Below are 20,735 nucleotides of genomic sequence, written 5' to 3' on the forward strand. Positions count from 1 at the left end.
GCAATCAGTCACGAACGATCGACGCTGGTGTAGATACGTGCAGAGGAGTTTCGATACGCCGCCGCTTCCGCTCTCTTACTTAGGGACGAGCACAGTACTGCTCAGTCCAGTCCGTGATCATCGGCGAAAAAGAGAGCATCGTCCTTCTATTAGGATAGCAATGCGAACACTGATTTATTTTGAACTTTGCATAAAAGTTAACGTCACTTATGCTTCGAGGGAACAGACAAAGTATCTCGTCATTATCAACAGATACACTACTGGCCATAAAAACTGCTACACCACGAAGATGAGGTGCTACAGATGCGAAATTTAACCGACAGGAAGACAATGCTGTGATATGCAAAGATTAGCTTTTCAGAGCATTCACACAAGGCTAGCGCCGGTGGTGACACCTACAACGTGCTGACACGAGGAAAGTTTACAGCCGATTTCGCATACACAAACAACAGTTGACCGACGTTGGCTGGTGGAACGTTGTTGTGATGCCTCGTGTATGGAGGAGAAATGCGTACCATCACGTTTCCGACTTTGATAAAGCTCGGATTGTAGCCTATCGCGATTGCGGTTTATAGTATCGCGACATTGCTGCTCACGTTGGTCGAGATCCAATGACTGTTACAAGAATATGGAATCGGTGGCTTCAGGAGGGTAATACGGAACGTCGTGCTGGATCCCATCGGCCTCGTATCACTAGCAGTCGAGATGACGGGTATCTTATCCGCATGGCTGTAACGGATCTTGCATCCACGTCTCGATCCCTGAGTCAACAGATGGGGACGTTTACAAGGAAACAACCATCTGCACGAACAGTTCGACGACGTTTGCAGCAGCATGGACTATCAGCTCGGAGACCATGGCTGCGGTTACCCTTGGCGCTGCATCACAGACAGGAGCGAATGCTATGGTGTACTCAACGACGAACCTGGGCGCATGAATGGCAAAACGTCATTTTTTCGGATGAATTCAGGTTCTGTTTACAGCATCATAATGGTCGCATCCGTGTTTGGTGACATCGCGGTGAACGCACAATGGAAGCGTGTATTCGTCATCGCCATACTATCGTATCACCCGGCGTGATGGTATGGGGTGCCATTGGTTACACGTCTCGGTCACCTCTTGTTCGCAATGACGGCACTCTGAACAGGAGACGTTACATTTCAGATGTGTTACGACCCGTGGCTCTACCCTTCATTCGATCGCTGCGAAACCCTACATTCCAGCAGGATAATGCACGACCGCATGTTGCAGGTCCTGTAGGGCCTTTCTGGATACAGAAAATGTTCGACTGCTGCCCTGGCCATTATATTCTCCAGATATATCACCAATTGAAAACGTCTGGTCAATGGTGGCCGAGCAACTGGCTCGTCACAATACGCGAGGCACTACTCTTGGTGAACTGTGGTATCGTGCTGAAAGGTATGTGCTCAGATTCGATCAGGATAGAGCCAGTGAAAAATGTCGATAGTTCTCAACCGCAAAGTAGGACGAGTAGTACATCTTCGAGTAGTAAGATCTTTGACTGCTAACAGAGCTAGGTGCACGCGGTAAAAGTTTGAGTAGTGGTGAGGAGATGCGCAGAGACAGCAGACGTGTTTCGAGTCGGAGCTAGATGCCTGCAGGAGGCAGCCGGGTCGTGACAGCATCAAAGTAAGAATTGGCGCTACGCACATAATAAGCTATATATTGAGTGAAACTCTGCACATACCTGGGGAAACTAGAAATAATAATTAATAAAATAGGTTTTCTTTGGTTAAATAATGTCTGAAAGCTAGATAGCAATCCCATTGTTGATGCAATAAGCGTTTTGTGAAACTTTCTCATAAATCCATGCTATAGAAGTTTCTTTTTTTTAGTCTTTCACATGTGCCTTAAAAGTTTGAACAATAAATATTTTTTAGATTAAATTTGAGTTTCATCTCACACCTTATGTCGTTCTACGCATCCTGTGCTTGCATTTAACCAAAAGGTACATTAAAGTAAAGTTCCCATGAGTAGAGCTAATAATATTTTCATGCAGTCAGATACAGTTCAGTTCAATTAAATACGCAGTCAGATGCAAGTTTTACTAAAGACTAAAGCAGTCACATACAATTCAGTGTAGTTTAAACAGAGAATTTTTATTAACAACACTTGCAACGCTATCCAAGCTTTGTTTGACTCAATGCCCAGGCGTATCAAGGCCGTTATTGCTGCCAGAGGTGGTTGTTCTGGGTACTGATTTCTCGGGATCTATGGACCCAAATTGCTATTTATCATCTGCATTTATTCTTAGTGTAGCAATTTTTTTAGCCAGTAGTATACGTTAATGTTCAGTGGCAGTTATAAATACTCGTGAGATCTTGTGGAACTGGATTGTACAAACTTTAGTAATTCATCTCGTCTGTGTTGTAGTAAAGTATGTCGGAACTGGAGTTGTACGAGCCAACGAAACCGACCGACCGCCGTGTCATCCTCTGCAGATAAGCGTCATTGGGCACGGATATGGAGGGACAAGAAGTCAGCACACTGCTCTCGCGGGCGTTGTCGGTTCTCGTGACCGGGGCCGCTACTTCTCAGTCATGTACCTCCTAAATTGGCCTCACAATGGCTCAATGCACCTCACTTTCCAACAGCGTTCGGCTGATCCGAACGGTGGCATACTACAATAAAATAAACTAATATTATATGTGTTATAGTGTTCTCACGCTCCTTTCCAGCAGTAACGTAAAGAATCCTCCACTGTAACGACAAGTGTATTTTCTCCTGTGCAAGAAAGAAAGTTATATTCGCTACTTTATCCGTTTCCCTCCATTCCTTAGTTGCTTTAAAATCCGTGGAGGTTTATTCTGGCTTTGCAACAAAATGAAAGGAAGTCTGTTTTTTGCAACATGCGTTTCTTTTCTTTTATTTGTGAAACACCTCCACTGACCTGTAATACACTTATGGTATGACTAATAGAAATCGCTCTTCAACTTACCAACACAAATCAACTCACAGATTAGCAAATATTCTAAGGAACCAAGCATTTCATATTGTTTACAGAACAAGAACCATTCTCCTGTCTCATTTACAAGCAACAATAGACAAACCATATAAATACGAAGGAGCATGTATGGAGCAGTTAGAATATCAAGAATGCGAATCACTGTAACACAGAATAACAGGCAGAAATTTCAAAACTAGGTATAAATTACTTATAAGAAGCTGGAAGCATGGACGTCTGGTAAAACATGGTAATGAGTGGTAATGAACCATCCAATATGGAACAGGACATGAAAATTTTAGAGTGAACTAGTACAATAAGAAACTCCAGGCATTACTGGAAACCTTTCATGTACAAAGAGCCCTTGCACTGAACAAGAAAGTAATTAATGACGAGGCCAGTATGAATTATAACAAACTGATCATGTTAGCCACTAAAACAATAACAAACAGAGATTTAAAATAAAATCAGAGTAATTAATAGATTAATTTATTACATAAAAATACACACACACACACAAACAAATGAGCAAATACCACAGCCAATGCACGCAGCAAAACACAAACAAAAGACGAACGATGAATACATCACGACAGTTGGCAACAATACACACTGGAACACACAGATTAATGCCCAGTGGAAAGTCGAGGTGACGTCTTTAAATAAATGTCGTCGAAAAACCGCCTAGAATCGGCCGTATGGAGTAAATAGAATTACAGGGCTACACACATAGAGTAACATCAGAAATCGTAAGTAATACCAAAAGATAAATTAACCTCACGATATCTGTGCTGCAAAAGTTGTTTCTAATCTTTACCTATTTGAACTTACCATATAACATATTTATTGCATACATAGAACAAACATGTGTTATAGGCCACATAAGAAGCTTAAGAAATAAGAGAAGGGAAACGTGTATGGCGGAACCAAACTGCCTTTCATTTAGTTGTAAAGACAGAATACAGCTCCATGGAAATTATGCTACGAATACCATTCTGCTATGTGCAATTACTACTTATATTCTGTGTAGTCAATTCTGAGCCGACCGAGGTGGCCGAGCGCTTCTAGGCGCTTCAGTCTGGAACCGCGCGACCGCTATGGTCGCAAGTTCGAATCCTGCCTCGGGCATGGATGTGTGTGATGTGCTTAGGTTAGTTAGGTTCAAGTAGTTGTAAGTTCTAGGGGACTGATGACCTCAGATGTTAAGTCTCATAGTGCTCAGGGCCATTTTTGGGTTAATTGCGTACTCTGTGGTGTAAGAACTGTAAATATCAATTTTTTTACGTTTTATTTGTGCAATGATTTTATTATTGTATGGTCTAATCTGACTGCAAATGTAAGTGAGAGAATTTGCGGCATGCAGCATTTATTTTTGAACGCAGTATCCCATCGTCTTTGTGTAAAAAAGTGTGTCGTGATCGATCTACGCCTGAAGACATGGTTTCCAAGGCATGCCAATAATGTACTTTGTTTTACTCGCAACGGCGAGCACGGCTGAGTGCGTCATTTTCATCATGGTGATATTTTGTTGGGAAAAGATTTAGTTATAGAACGAACGTACAACTGGCCGCATTCAGCCGTAAAATGTTACTGTTCATTTTGATTTTTCGGCACTAACTGTTAATGTTCGAGAGGTACCGATTGCGCAACCTCAATTAATCGTTTTAGACATTTCGTCGAACGTTGACACCACTTCCGTTCTTGTTTCATTATCTTACTAGTAATACGCCTTTTGCTTGTGATACCCACATTTTATCCTCGACATTCTATCTAAAACACTCTATTAACCAATAATTAGCGCTCACTATTCCGACATCAGTTGTAAATCCCTTCGCTATTAACCTCAGACTCACACTGACACAGCGTTCCTTCCACCACCTGAGACTATTAGTGTTACACGCTGTGATCACGTGAACAACCACAGGGTTTGACAGCAACAAAACATTCGGTCTTAAAGTTATCGCCAGGGATGTGCAATTCCAGGAGAATTTATTTTCTTTGCTGGTCTTCTACAGGCGTCTGCCACCTGTGAGGATAATCAGTGTTCATCCGCTTCTTTCATCTCGCCATCTGTTGCGAAGTGCTTGCCTCCGAGAAACTCATGTAGGTCGGGAAGCAAGGGAAAATCGTTCGGAGATGTGTAGACTGTACGGTGACTGGACAACCTGTCCTCATCCCAAAAGTCTGCTCAGGTTTTGGATGTGAAGTTCAAAACGCAGTCTGGCATTGTCATGCAGCAACAAAACTCCAGGAGGCCGTGTCGCTTCTTCTGTATTGCATGTCGAAGTTTAGTCAGGGTAGAGAAGTAAGAAGCTACGTTTATAGTTGTCCCTATCTGTGTAAGCACGACTAACAAGATTCCATGGTTTATTTATTTTTTAACCATTTCATGTTTATCCCAAAACACGGGTGCCATTACAATGCGTGTTGACATTGTCTGCTTGGCCTTCAGTTGACTGGTGACGTCAACTTGAGATGTTGGGGTCATGTGAGATACCAATATCACGTCTCCTGTACCGTCACGGCACTATGGGACTTAACATCAATCCCTAAGCTGACACACTACTTAACCTAAATTATTCTAAGCAGACACACACACACACACACACACACACACACACACACACACACACACACACATGCCCCATGGAGGGCTCGAACGTCCACCGGGACCAGTCGTACAGTCCCTGACTGCAGCGCTTCAAACCGCTCGGCTAATCCCGCGCGGCTGCGTATTAACAGCGAGTTCCTCGACTGACTTTAAATGGTGAGCCATTTGGTGGTGGAACTTTTGGATGACATTGCCCAGTGTACCACTTTGATTTCCGGTAGTCTTCCTTAAACCAGTTGGACGTGCGTGCGTGACACTTGGTATTTCAAGTCCATATCTTTGCTCGATAAAGGTCTGAATGTATTTTCGTTATTCGCAATAGTTACTGTGCTGCACGAAATTGAGTACATAGCTGCAAGAAATATTTGAGAATTTTGCAGAGATAAAGTCGCCCTGCATAAACTTTTGTTATTTTTGAGATATATGGTTGTTTTATCCACGAACCTTTCCTCCGCTTCGGGAATCAAGTGGTCGTAAAAATCATCGTATCACATGAACAGTTCGAGTCATCCAAATGACGATATTTGGAAATGACAGCACGCAGAAAGGACTATTTCATCATATGATTAACACTTGATACGTTTTTGTAAACGTGTGAGCAGAGCATAAACAATATTCCCTATTAATTACACAATGAGGTTTTGTCCGAATTTTAATAGCCAAACAAAGAGGGAGAAACAGGCAAACGGGGTATCAGAGTGACCAGCGTGAGGTCTAGTTTTGTATGAAAATATTTAACTGCTTGAAAGTAATCAGGATAATTAAGGAAAAAATAATTAATGAGTTGAGGGAAAACTGAAATATTCCCGGAAACATGCTGCCAAGCTATATGTAAATGAAGTGCCGAAAATTTCATGTGTTCGAGGCACAGCTACTCTCCACATAAAAAGATACATTGGTGCTGTATTTAAATGTCAAAAAGGCTTCCTTCGAATCAAGTACCCAAGTTCAGATTTTCGTGAACAGGAGACGTTAGGAAGATAAACGAGGAGTCAGTAAGATCATGCTTTTCAAATAAAACTTGAAAATAAATAATGAAAGAAATCGGGGAAATATTTTATGAAATGATTTGTGTAAAAGAAATAAATAGATCGGGGAAACTTTCTACGTGCCTCTGAATGATGCTCGAAATCATAAACAGAAAAGGAGGTGCCCCAAACGTTTCCCTAATATTTTTTATTTCATAGATTTACACAAACTATTTCACAAAACGTTTTACTTTGTTTTCAAAAATTTTGTGTGCTTTACTTTTAAAGAGTATTCAGATTAATTCGAACGGTTAGTCATAACATTGACTGGTAATGAATTACGCTCATAACATCAAATATCTGTAAAATTTCATGGTTCATTGTAAATTATTAGGAATTTAAAGTGTGTGATATACTGGGGTAGGCGTATATACACTTGAACATTAAATACTTCGGCAAGACTTTCAAAATATGCAGTGTACACAGTATAAATAAAACTTAGTATACAGAATTGAAACTGAGTCAGTTAGTTAGTCAGTGCCTGAGGTCGAACCCAGGACCTTTCCGTTGTCGTCATCACGAACACTAACGGTACCCCTACACCACAGCTAGCTATTGTTCACTGTTCTCAATCTGTGTAGTTAGTGTAGTCAGTCATTCATCCGCATTTACCGGCTGTTAAAAGATCTTGGTCATGTAAAAAACATTCGTCTCTAATTTACTGACGAAATAACTGAATGATCCTCTGCTCGTTCACGTGTATTCGAAGAACTTGTCTGGTGATCTTCGTAGTTGATGATATAGATTATGAAATTTTCCGTGGAGATTCCTCCCTTTGCAAATTTCAAGCACAGCATTCCTTTTCGCTTTATTATCTTAAGTAAATCTAATTTTTGGCCTTACCCTCCAGTTGCAGTCTTCTACAGTATAGGGGCCCCGTTTTATAGAAACAGGTGGTAGCTCCCTAGCAGCCTAGCGCGACATGGTCTCTCGCATGCAGGATACCCGAGCTTTTCGCGCGATGCTGTTGCTTGTCTCTGGAGTCTCGCGTATCCAAACGTCGCTCGCTGTCGGTCGCTTCTGTCGCTCACGTAGGACATGGCCTTAGGTGACACATCTGGATAAGAAAGGAAAGAAATTCGGCCTGTTTGAGAAATTCGGAATACCAATCGAGCGGGTTATGTTTGATAGTATAGACGCCATATTCAGTGCTTTTATAGATCTTTTTTTTTAAGGTTGGCGTTCGTCCCAGAGATAATCACTGCTACGATTTCTCTCCATGCCATTTGTAGCATCTATGGAATGTTATTGAATGGCTCATATGAAGGGCTTATTTCAATAGTTGTAAAAGTCCATTTTCGTTCATTCTGAGATACAGAATCCTAAAGTTAAAAGAGCGCTGAAAAATCTGTAGTTGAGATACCAGAAATATTCAAGTATACATATTTGCGCCAACGTATGACGGCATTCAGTCAGTAATACAACACATTTTTCTCCGTAGGCGGCTTGATTTTATATATATATATATATATATATATATATATATATATATATATATATATATATATATATTATTTTAGTCGTTACAGATCCAGATCCAGCCAGCACGTTACTGACAAACCTGTTATGATTTATATGTTTCTGTTTACCATTGGTCACCAGTCAACATTGGCGACGACTCGTTCGTCGTCATCATAACAGGTTGTATGTTGAAACATTTGTTACGACTACCTTAAAAACCGCTACCTTTGGTCGTTACAATGAATAATATTATAATTTATCTTTTATCTCTTCCTTAGGTTTTGCAGAGAGACAGCTTTATTTACCCACCCTGTAGTAAGGAATTGATGCAACTTTACGATCGGTGCAAGTGAACCGGAGCTCCTAGAGACACTTCCTCTGGAGACGGCAACTGCGGCTTGCAGACACCGGCCCCTCCAGAAAGAAGGCGCACCCAGCCTCGGTCGTCTCTGCTGCTGTTGCTGCTGCCGCCTCCTCCCCAGGCATTAGGCCGGTCACGGGCCTCGCCGCTGTTTTGCTGCGACGCTCCCAGCCGTAACGAGCCGGCAGCGCAAAACACTCGTAAATATTCATACCGCCGCCCACTGCGGCTTCCGCCGCGCGATAATCCTCGAGATGGCCCCAAATGCCTTCAAGGATGTAGGTGGACGGCGCTGCTCGTGAGGACGGAGTCGCTGCGCAGAAACGGTTTTCCTTCTGCGACCCACTTTTCATGTGTTTTTGCCTCATAAATATGCTGAACGTCCTTGAATCTTCACTCCACAGTGTCACAAATCTTATTCTTCCTCTGAATCTTTTGCAGTGGCATGTCTGCATATAATCTCCTCAGTTTACAGGCCGCAATATTACCAATAAACCCCCCGAGTTTCAACAGTTGTTTTCGGCTTCGTCATCAGCAGTAAAAAACATGGACTGTCGGGGCTGGTCGAAGAACGTCGCTCGTTTGTTCGATGAATATTATCATTCATAGCTAGTTCTGACTTTTCAACTTCAATGCAGATTAACACGCGAAGTGACTGTGTTGAGAGAAGGCGATTTGAACAAGTTGAACCTCGAGAATTGCGACGCCTCACACAAGTATTTGTTTCACGTAGTTTTTAGGTACATGTACCAGGTGTAGTGGTATGGAACCGAAATTTGGTTGCAGTAGTTACAAGTTTGTTGTTGGAAACAGGAAAAAAAATATTTTGTGCAAAATAATCTCCACTGCTGTTCATACATTTCTCCCACCTCTCCGGCAGCCTGTGACTCCCACTCCAAAAAACAGTTCTTCTTTTGCAGCGAGTCAGTCGGCGATCGATTTTCGTACATTTTCATAACATCTGAAGCGTTGTTCAGTGAAAGCGTGTCCCAGTGATGCAAATAGAAGATACTTGGACGGATCCTATTGTGTGTCTCTGTTTAGAGGCACAAAACGTGTGGGTGTTTCAGCTCGTCACTAAATGCAAATAAGTAGGAGGTCGAGCTGATAGGAACTGAAGGAGCCCAGGTTGCAATAATATGCGGTACGGCACACTGTTAGAGAGAAGGATTATTATTCAAGAAACACGTAGTACAATGCAAATTACTTATCTTCAGTAGTTTGTAGGACTGCAGCTACGGCTATAACTAACACAACATATACTCAGGGACTAAGCTTGATGGACCCTCCTCAGAGAATCAATGCAATCATTACAGAACTGACTGAGGGCCGATTATGAAAGTGCGTCTGCCTAGGTTTAAATCCAGCTAAGAAGTGAACGAGGCACACTCTAGTTCCGTCGAGCTGCACAGCCCGCTGGAGTGCGCTGTGCTCGGCAGACGACGGGCGCGGAGTTGTGGTAGTATCTGTGGCAATGATACTAAGAGACAAATCTGCACAATACGCCGCATACCCTAGTATTTCCCAACTGAACGCCTCGATCGTTTCCCTGAACCGTTTTGCTGTGTGTGCTGGGGCGTTGCCACGGAGCAATATGATTTCCTGTTGCCTTTTTCGCTATTCCTGTCGTTTTTCACTTAATGCTCGATTTAAGTCGATCATTTGCTGTTGATAGCGATCAGTGTTAACGCTTTCACCAAGGTTTAGAAGCTCATAATAGGTGACACCACACTGATCCCACCGAACATAGAGCATTGTCTGCTTTCCAAAGAGATTTGGTCTTTCACTGGATGACGATGGTTTTCCTGGATTCACCTATGAATTATGACGCTTAGGATTCTCGAAATATATCGAATTTTCATTACATGTCATTATTCGATAGAGAAATGACTTTCTTTTGTATCTGATGAGCAGCACTTCACAAGTGGTCTTTCGAATTGTTTTCTGTCATTCAATCAGATCATGCGGGACCCATTTTCCCATTTTCTGCACCTTTCCCATAGCTTTCAACCGAAGAGAAACGGCTTTGTACGTCACATTAAATGGTTCTACGAGTTCCTGTTGTGTTTGAGTATCATTCTCATCCAATAAGGTCTGCAATTCTTTATTCGAAATTTTTCGGTGGTTTCCCACGCTGTTGTTACTCACGTCAAAAATGACCACTTTTAAATTTTTTGAACCACTCGAAACACTGTGTTTTCCCAAGAGGATTTTCGCCGAAAGCTTCGACAATCATTCGATGAAGTTCTGCAGCAGTTTTCTTCAAATTATAACAGAAAACCAATGCTGTCCGCTAATCGTATTTCCTAATCACAAAACTCGACATGTTTACGGGTTTTAATCAGATTCTTATACATGGAACTTGGGTTAGTGTGTGTTTACAATCTTCGTCAGCCGTTGCAGGAAGCAGATGGCCCTGCAGACGCGGTCTCACGACTCTACACTGAAAGCTAGCACCATCTATACGGAAATTCCGGTTTCATAATTCTACAGCTGGTGTGATGAAGATTATTCCTGAAGTCTAGAATTTTACATCTGATACCTGTTGGCTAAACACTAATATGCAGATTATTCCTCAAGTCTAGGATTTTAAGTCTGATACCTGTTGGCTAAACACTAATATTTAAAATGACTGGCTTACAGCAAAAATTTTGTTGATGTTTCAAAAAGGCATCAGTATGTTAAACACTGACTAAAAATAAATAAATTAATATATTAATGTATATTACAGAAGAGCTACTTCTAGATACACAAAGCGCTTCATAAGAAGACGGTCATGAAGGTATAATATGTTTACATGCGGCAAATCATACGAACGGAAGAGAATTTAACTTACCAATCTTATTGGCTTTCTGTGCTGTGTGTGTGTGTGCTTGGGACCTGAGGGTGCCCACCATCGATGTTGTCAAAGCCCATGCGAAGGTTAATAATAAACGAATGTGGTTCAAAGGTAGATAATGTGATAAAAGAAATGGAAAGCAGTCTCAGATAAAATCGAATTGGCTTTCATAAATTTTGAAGAAGCATCTGAAAGTCTGAGTAGAAAGAGCCTCTAGGGAACTGTGGTAAAACGTGGATACCGAAATCATTTTATAAACTGCATCAAGAGTCTGTGCAAGGAACTTTTATATTTTTGACTTTCCAATTACAGTGGGGGGAAAAATGTAACATACAAAGACATGAGAAGATTAAGAAGTTCATTGCCTACTCTTTTTAAGATTTATATGGATAATACCTTCCAAAAACAAAAACAAAGGACGTCAGAAGGGATCCACATAAACAAGAATAAATTTATTAATATACTATTAAATACTGACGACACTGTATTCTTGGGGAATTCTGAAGAGGAACTAAAAAAATTAGTTCATATTTTAAGCTTAAATAGAAATAATTGTAATGGCATTTCTTGATAAATACCTGTGCTATGGAACGAAAAAGTTGTAGCTAATCAGGCAGGTGAAATGAAATTATTAGGAGCAGCAAAAGGTGCACAGTTTAACGTGATACTTACTGAAAACATTAGAGAAGAACTGAATATTTCTGGAGTAAATGAAAAAATTGAACATAAAATGAACAGCAGAACAGAAATGACGTTCTTAATGAGTGGAAGAAGGAAGGATTCCAGAGATGGGCTTACAATACATCCAAAGTGAAAAAGGGACGTAGGATGCCTAGTTAAAAGACGGAACTGAGGCGAGAGCTGATTGATAGGTCTAATCTAAGAAGGGGAGAAGAAGAAGATCTAGATTCGCAGCTACTTGATCTAGGTGGGATAATACGTAACACATTGACGCTGGTAGCCCTTTTATCTATTTTACGGTGCTTTTCCTCCTCCATATCGTGTTAGCTATCCAGATGCGACTCATGAGCCTATCACATAACTTTACTTCAACCAGAACATCATCTCCCACCCTCCAAATTTCACAGAAGTTCTCCTGCATAAATTGCAGGAGTAGCAGGCCCGGATCAAGTGATATCGCGGAGGAATGGTTAAGCAATTGAATTTTCAATCTGCATTGTGGACTTATACGATGGCTTAATCGAATGTGTGTTAGAAGTCACTGTAAAATATTTAGGTAACATGCCTGAGTAAATCTGAAAACTATAATTTATGGAAAAATCTGTGGATTGACTTTAATAAATGTAGATCACAAGTTAGTTGATGACTATATCTAGAATCTAATAAGAAACAAATATATTCGTATAGACATGCTATTATCGACTAATCATTATGGGTAAGAGCTGTGACATGCATAACAAACTCCATATTTTAAACTGCTTGTGTTCAAGCTAGGATTAATTTCTTTATATTAGTCCAGTCAAATAGCAGATATACCTTGTAAAAGGTGGGGTAGAAGAATTTATTTTTTTAACTCGTTCATGTTGTTGGAAAGGTTAGAAAACCCAGTATTGTCAACAAAATTTGTCTTGGGAAAACTTTCTGCAGTCAAAAAAAATTCGAAAATTTCGGCTTTTTTCAGTTTTTTCCAAATATCTCAGTTTAATTTGCTCCTATCGCTTTGACGTCTATTTTCATTTTTAAGGAGCACAAAATTCTCTACAAATTAGAAACTTACCATTTTTCTCTACTCCCAGTATCTAAGGCGCTACAGCGCGTCGAAAAATACCAATTTTTCAAATTTCGAGCAAAGTGGCAAATTACCTAATTTTGAACACTGTTATTTCAGTTTCTGTTTGCGTAGTATAAATACATTATACATCATGTAATATGTTGGAATTTACCACCTCACTTTCAGGTATTCAATTTCGCTGTATGCGCTGTATGGCTCTGAGCACTATGGGACTTAACTTCTCAGGTCATCAGTCCCCTAGAACTTAGTACTACTTAAACCTAAATAACCTAAGGACATCACACACACCCATGCCCGAGGCAGGATTCGAAACTGCGACCGTAGCGGTCGCGCAGCTCCAAACTGTAGCGCCTAGGACCGCTTGGTCACTCCGGCCGGCTGCAACACGAGGATTGCTGGGCACCCAACTATTGTGAATCTTACATCACTACCTGAAGTTCACTATGGGCCATCTCAGCCCTGGTATTTGTAAAACTATAAATATAAATATACATCATTAAGAGACATACACACACACACACACACACACACACACACACACACACAAAATAAATTGTCTCAGGAAACTGAACTATTCTTAGCTTCAATAGGCTTCCTAATTAGGTAGGTAATTATTCTTGTGTATAAAAGCCACACAGTTGACATTAAAAATAAGTAGCTTTATTACAATTAAAATGTATTGTCAATTACTAAAAAATGTTCACAGTTCTGGGTGTGTAATACTTGTAATATCGCACTTGAGACAGATATGAGCATCACGTCCAACGTTTTGATGGGTCAGGTTCTTCAGTGTCACCAGAAATACCTTGAGTTACGGATTCAGGGTCTGTACATAGAGTTGATCCCAGATTGATCTCTTCTTTAAACAGCGAATCAGCCTCATCAAGTTCGTTGATTTCGTCAGCGGTTTCCTCAACATTCTGCATAACAACTTCATCACTGTCTTCATTTAAAAATTTTGTCACGTTTCCACAGTTGACCCCAATACATTTCTTGCAAATTGAAGAACGTTTCAAACCCACTTTTCTGTAGGAGCAAGCTGCGCCACAGTTCAGCTTGCATGAGCATGAAACAATGTGAAGAAGTCCTTCAGGTGCTGGATCTTGGCTCATTATAACGGGTATTGGACCGTGGTCACTGTGATTCCAGCCCCATTTCGCAGGAGGTTTCCAGTTTTCCATCCACCTTGGACTTTTTAGTAAGTCTGCAACGAATGATGTTGTGCAGCATCTTGTGTAGGTGGCAACCGTGCAAGATTCAGTTTGCTTTTTGTGGCAGACTTGGCGAATAGCTGGTACCGCAAATGGTCTAGTGTGTGGGAACTGTTGACACCCCCACAATACAATGCGATAGTAACCTGTTCTCTAGCTGTTATTATTTCTTCACGGGTTTATTGAACATGCTAAGCGCTGAGGTTAGGTGTTCATTTTTTGCAACAATATTGCAGCACTTAATTTTTCCTTGACTAAAAAAAGCGGATGTCGTATCACATCCGCTAAAGGCGTGTGTGAACAGAATATATTCACTGTCAAACTTGTAAGATGCGGTGGAAAACCACTTCTCATCTGCATTTCCTCTTCCTGGCTTTAAGAAAAATATGTTTTCAATGCCTTGCCCCAAACCGCTCATGAGCACAAGCAGATCAACATCTTCTCCTACAATGACAACACTTCCAAAATCTTTGGTTTTGAAATGGCAGGTGTTACAATCATAACCTCAGCATCTTCTTGTGCCTGGTACACTTCAATGCTACACTCCAGAAATTCCTTTTTAAGAAGTGTGATCAAACGCATCTTGTTTCGTTCGTTGTGCAAGAACTTCTCCTGAGGGACTTGGTTAACCATCTCTGATTCAACCACAACGTCAACCGAATAATGTTTTTTGGACATACGAATCCTCTCAGCATTCTTTGTGCTACATTTGTCTCACTCACATGGATACCCATCAAATACAATAGCAAATTGAGATCCAAAATGACGATGCAGGTAAGAAACACAGCTTTGGGTTACTGACTTGAAGCAAACATTTCGAGTTCAAGCACTTTGTGGATAAGGTACCCTCCATCAATGACAAAAAATTTACTCGGTCCACCTGACTTCACATCTTCCACTGGAACGAATGCATTGTAGAATGAAGATTTTGTTCCTTTTCGCATGGCTTTTTCTGAGAATAGGGATATTGAGTAAGGAACAAAAAAATGGTTCAAATGGCTCTGAGCACTTGGGACTTAACATCTCAGGTCATCAGTCCCATAGAACTTAGAACTACTTAAACGTAACTAACCTAAGGACATCACACACATCCATGCCAGAGGCAGGATTCGAACCTGCGACCATAGCGGCTGGAGCGCCTAGAACCGCTCGGCCACCAGCGGCCGGCGGCAGGGAACAACTTCATATTTCAGAATGGCTTTTAACTCTTCTTCACTTTGTTTCATTAAACAAATCCTTTGGAAAAGAGTTAAACTATCAACAGGATTAATTTTAATGTTCCCAGCTTTTACAGAATTGAACTCAGGAAGGAGAGTCACAACTTTATCTTTTCTACGGAACTTTACATCGTGAAAATTGTCACCAACTATTCTTTTCATGCCTTTATCTCCCTCTTCGTGACACATACGACAATTAACATCCTCCGTTCCGACAACACCACTGCTGTCAGCAATTATAAAATCACTTTCAGGGAAGGGAGGGTGCACTGATAACCAATTCCTACATACTTTTTCTTATAACTGATCATTAACGTGAATCAACTGTAGAAAATGTACGGCACTTGCATGCGGTCGTATTACATATTGTAACACAAATAAACTTCACGCAATCCGAAGTGAATGTGTTCGTAGTTACTGAATATGATGCTGTTTGTTCTGGCCCTGCAGCAGAGCGAGATGGTAAATGCCAATGAATAACAAGATGAGTAATATGTTTATACTACATAAATGGAAACTGAAATAACAGTGTTCAAAAATTAGGTAATTTGCCACTTTGCTCGAAATTTGAAAAATTGGTAGTTTTTGATGCGCTGTAGCGCCTTAGATATTGGGAGTAGAAAAAAATGGCAAGAATCAAATTTGTAGAGAATTTTGTGCTCTTTAAAAAAGGAAATAGACGTCAAAGCGATAGGAGCATATGAAACTGAGATATTTTTAAAGAACTGAAAAATGCCGAAATTTTCGAAGTTTTTCGACTGCAGAAAGTTTTCCCAAGAGAAATTTTGTTGGTAAAACTTGGTTTTCTAATCTTTCCAACAATATGAACGAGTTAAAAAAATAAAATCTTCTACCCCACCTTTTGCAAGGTACAGGCTTTTTTCTGACAGTTTCACTGGACTATAGGTTTAATGGGCTGAAAAGGCAATCATGCTCTTTGATATTATTAATAAAGCAGAAAAGAAGATATGTGAAGGCCGATATCATTATTATTCCATTATTATCACTAATATATTCTAAACTAGTTCGTCGAAATCGATTTCTGAGGTACTGGTAAATAAGAAAAAATTACTGATGAACTTTTTTCTGGTGATACTGTGGTCGCCTCATGACGTGGTACAGGGAAATCACAAATACCAAATAAATAAACAGTCATCATACTGTATAGTGATGCACAATGCACATGTACTGAAGGAACGCGTTTAAAGATTTATTTTTTACACTTAGAGGTGTTTCAGGTGCACCGGACTAGTAGAGGTTTTACTTATCGCAGGAATAAAATTTTTGCTTAATTTTCATGAACGAGACTGATTTCGAACCCGCATTGGATTTTAGATTGCAAACATACCTCCTTTCAGTACTGTACGAGTATAGCGTGCAATAAGTACAAAGGGTTAGTTGTGCGATAGAATACTCAAACAGAGGGAGCTTGCGCAGTGGTTAGAACACTGGATCCGTATTCGGGAGACGGCGGTTCAAATCCGTGTTCGGCCAACCTGATTTAGGTTTTACGTGATATCCCTAAATGGCCTTAAGCAAATGCCGAGATGGTTGCTTGGAAAGGGCACGGCCGACATCCTTCCCCATCCTTTCTTACTGTAATGCGACCGATGACCTTCCTGTTTGGTTCCCTCCCTCAAATCAACCAACCAGTGCTCGAATTCTAAAGTTGAATTCTGCGTGGACTGGGGAGAATGTAGGGGTGCAGTGGTTGAAAGTAAATGTTTAAAGGCAAAACATATCTTTGAAAGTATGATGATGAAAATGACTGAACTGTAATTTCTGTTTTAGTATTATATAATTACTAGAGCTTTGCATAAGATCTGTTATAATTATTATAAGACGATTAAGTAACCAGACATTATATCACGCAGGCTAAAATAGAAATAAAAAAGTGTCGTGTAGATCTATACTAGAACTCTGGAACTGGAATATTCCGAAAGTAAAAGTTTGCCAAATGCAATAAATGGGCGTTGCAGACACCCAGTACTGAATGAAGGTACGAACTGGACAAGTGAGTACACTGTTGCCAAATTCATTTACTTCGATTTTCTACTGAAAGTAAGGGTGGCACGAAAATTTGGTAGAGATTTTTGTATTTTTAGCACACAAGCAATACACTGTGGCACCCGACTGCATTAAATCGGTTGATACCGTATATACAGTGTATTACAGAATAACGTTTTAAAAATTTGTGAGATTGTAGAGAGAATAAAATTAAAAATATTTTCAAATAAGGGATCGAAAACCGAAAATCTGAAATAAAGTTTCTCCAGCACTGTCCATTTTCTACGCTTTCGGTAATCTTCATTGCTGTTGAGAAAATGTTAACTGTGCCGACTAACATCTTCCTTACATAATCTGCAACAACGAGCTATGTTTTGTTTCGTTTTCCTGTCAGACTTTGCTCTCCTCTGATGGAATCAAACGCTCTAAAGATACGCTCAGTGAGCTCAAATAGTGTTCATGCTGTTGATGAGTAGGCAAGGCATATAGCGTAACCCCGGAGGAAAAAGTCAAGACAGGCGATGTCAGGTCAAAGGGACTGTTAACATAGTTCCCATTATTCTCTGAACGCGTCTGTGAGATCTGCTCTGGCTCGACAATTACACTGCGTTGGAGTGCAGGCGTTCACCAGAAAGCTCAAGTATCATGCACCACTGATACGTTCTGGTACGTTGCGACGTCTAACAAGGTGATTTCCAAGAAATCAAACCAAAATACTCGCTTAGTATCTCACTTCGTAACTTCTCTTATGGGATTGCATGGATTTTCAACAGCCCAGTGGTGACTGTCGATACTTTATTACTTCATTTCCGGTTATAAGTTCCGTGCATTTCAAAACTATTTCATGCTCTACGATGTACCAAATTTTTGAAACGCCGTTCTGTTACACCATGTATAGTGAATAGTAATGGTCTTATAACATGCTTTTGGGGTACGATCGAAGTTACTTTTATGTAGGTCCGTTTCTCTCTCCCGCAAACATAAGAAAAACAATATAATTTTCAAATTTCTCACATAATTTATCTTTACTATTATAGTGGTCGACGAATATTATCACGTAATTGACAAAAACTGAACTCTAAATTGTTTTCACGAGTGGTTTCACTTTGGAATCAGTAGGTCATACAGTTTTCAATCATCCATCACTTCATGTGATATGTCTGAAAGCAAAACGCACATCTCGAGACTTCCATCAACTCATAACAGCTAAAAGAAATTTTAGTCCTAAATAACAAGCAAAAATGGGTCAAAATTTAATAAAGTTTGTTCGACACTACATACCGCATGAGTTGTTTAATTTAGAAGCCACTCATAAAAGCATTGGTATCAATTCAGATTTACGTCATAATATCTTTAGACACACCTACTTTTAGTTTCAATCATCTCCTCAATAGGACCACTATAAAAAAAAGGTAAAGGTCACAGTCTCCTACAATCACGTAGCACCATCTCTGTGCTGACTTGCTTTAAATACGGACTGCTACAACGTACTACATTCGTAGATATACCTGAGTGTACCACCATGTCTCTGTCTTGCCACAGCATCGGTGATTTCATTCAAAAAGGGCTGGCACATCAATAAATAAATAAAATAAAAATACAGTGAAACATAAAGAAATGGAATGGTGGCTAGAGGCATAAACCAGTGGCACTCCACCCGTTAAGAATGACATTATGTTCTACTTATATTTTCCTACGTACTCGGACATCTGAAAGTATAAGCTATCAGGAAGTTTTTATTTCAATGCCACCAAATTCAGGAAGTTGCGCCAACGTCTGACGGCATTCAGTCAATAATACAACATAATTTCCTCGGTAAGCGGTTTGACTATATACAGGATTCCAAATCACCATGTTATTTGCCCACTAAAAAACCCTGTTTATCAATATATTCTCCGTTCAATGCAATAGCCCTCCACCGCCATACTGGGAACGCCTGTATGCTCGCATGGTATCAGTCTACCGGACGACGGCGAGCCAACATCTTGTTACATCAATAAACTCCCCATTCTGCACATAGGCTAAAGCTCATCGCTGACAGCATCTTTCATTGAGCCATGCAGAGATTTGGTCTGCAGGGTGGATGAGGAAGAACAATCCAATGAAATGCTGTGAGCTCCTCTCGGTTGAGCAGACTTGTGGGAGGCCTTGCGTTGCCATGGAGAATTTCGTTTCCTTTTTTGTGGCGACAAACATGTGGGAGCCATTTCTTCAATTTCCTGTGGGTAGCACAATACAATTTAGAGTTGATCGTTGCGCCACCAGGAACGACATCAAACAGATTAGCCACTTCAGTGTCCCAGAAGACCGTTGCCACGACTTTATCGGTTGAGGGTGTGGCTTTGAACATATTTTTTTTTCGGAGAATAACATTGCAGGAGTGTCAGCAGTTTGCGCCTGAGGGCCATGCGAGAGATCGGACAGGTTGCGATGATATTGCCTCGCCCAACGACTCACCGTGCTTTTCTTCGCTGCCAGGTCTCCGTAGACATTGTACAAGCACCTGTGAATAGCTGCGATGCTGTAATTTTTCGCCAAAAGAAACTGAATGACAGCTCTCTGTGTGAAACGACCTCCGGTGCAGACGCCAATTGCAAGACTATGGAACAGTACTGCCAAGCTATAGGAACTGAAGCGGGAATATTCCACGATGTCCCACAAAACGTCGCGCATTTCTTCAACCAAAGTTGGCCGCGAAAGGAAAATGCATTGCATTACTTATTGAATGCCACTAGTATATTACTGACGATATCAAAAAGGTGTTAATGGCATTTCATTCTGACAAGGGAACCTCCCCATCGCATCCCCCTCAGATTTAGTTATAAGTGGGCACCGTGGACAGGCCTTGAAAAACAGAACACAGGTCAATCGAGAAAACAGGAAGAAGTTCTATGGAACTATGGAAAAAATAAGCAAAATATACGATCTGAGTAGTCCATGATAGGCAATATTAATGATAGTATAACTTTGGAGCGCCGTGGTCCCGTGGTTAGAGTGAGCAGCTGCAGAATGAGAGATAGTTCAAATCTTCCCTCGCAAGAAAATTTTAATTTTTTATTTTCAGACAGATTGTCCGTCCGTGTCAATTATCAAAGCTCAGGCACTCACACGTAATCAACTTCGCTCTCCAAAATTCCCTGTTCAGATTTGCTTGGAGATATGTAGGATTTGACGGTCTACACACGGAAAAATTTGAAAACGTTAAAAACATAAGTTTTGACAGAGCACAGGGAAAACTGTGCGACTGTGAAACTGTTGCATTCATTTGTTACAGTTTATGTG

This window comes from Schistocerca gregaria, chromosome 1 (genome assembly GCF_023897955.1).
Source record: "Schistocerca gregaria isolate iqSchGreg1 chromosome 1, iqSchGreg1.2, whole genome shotgun sequence".
NCBI classification, from domain to species: Eukaryota; Metazoa; Arthropoda; class Insecta; order Orthoptera; family Acrididae; genus Schistocerca; species Schistocerca gregaria.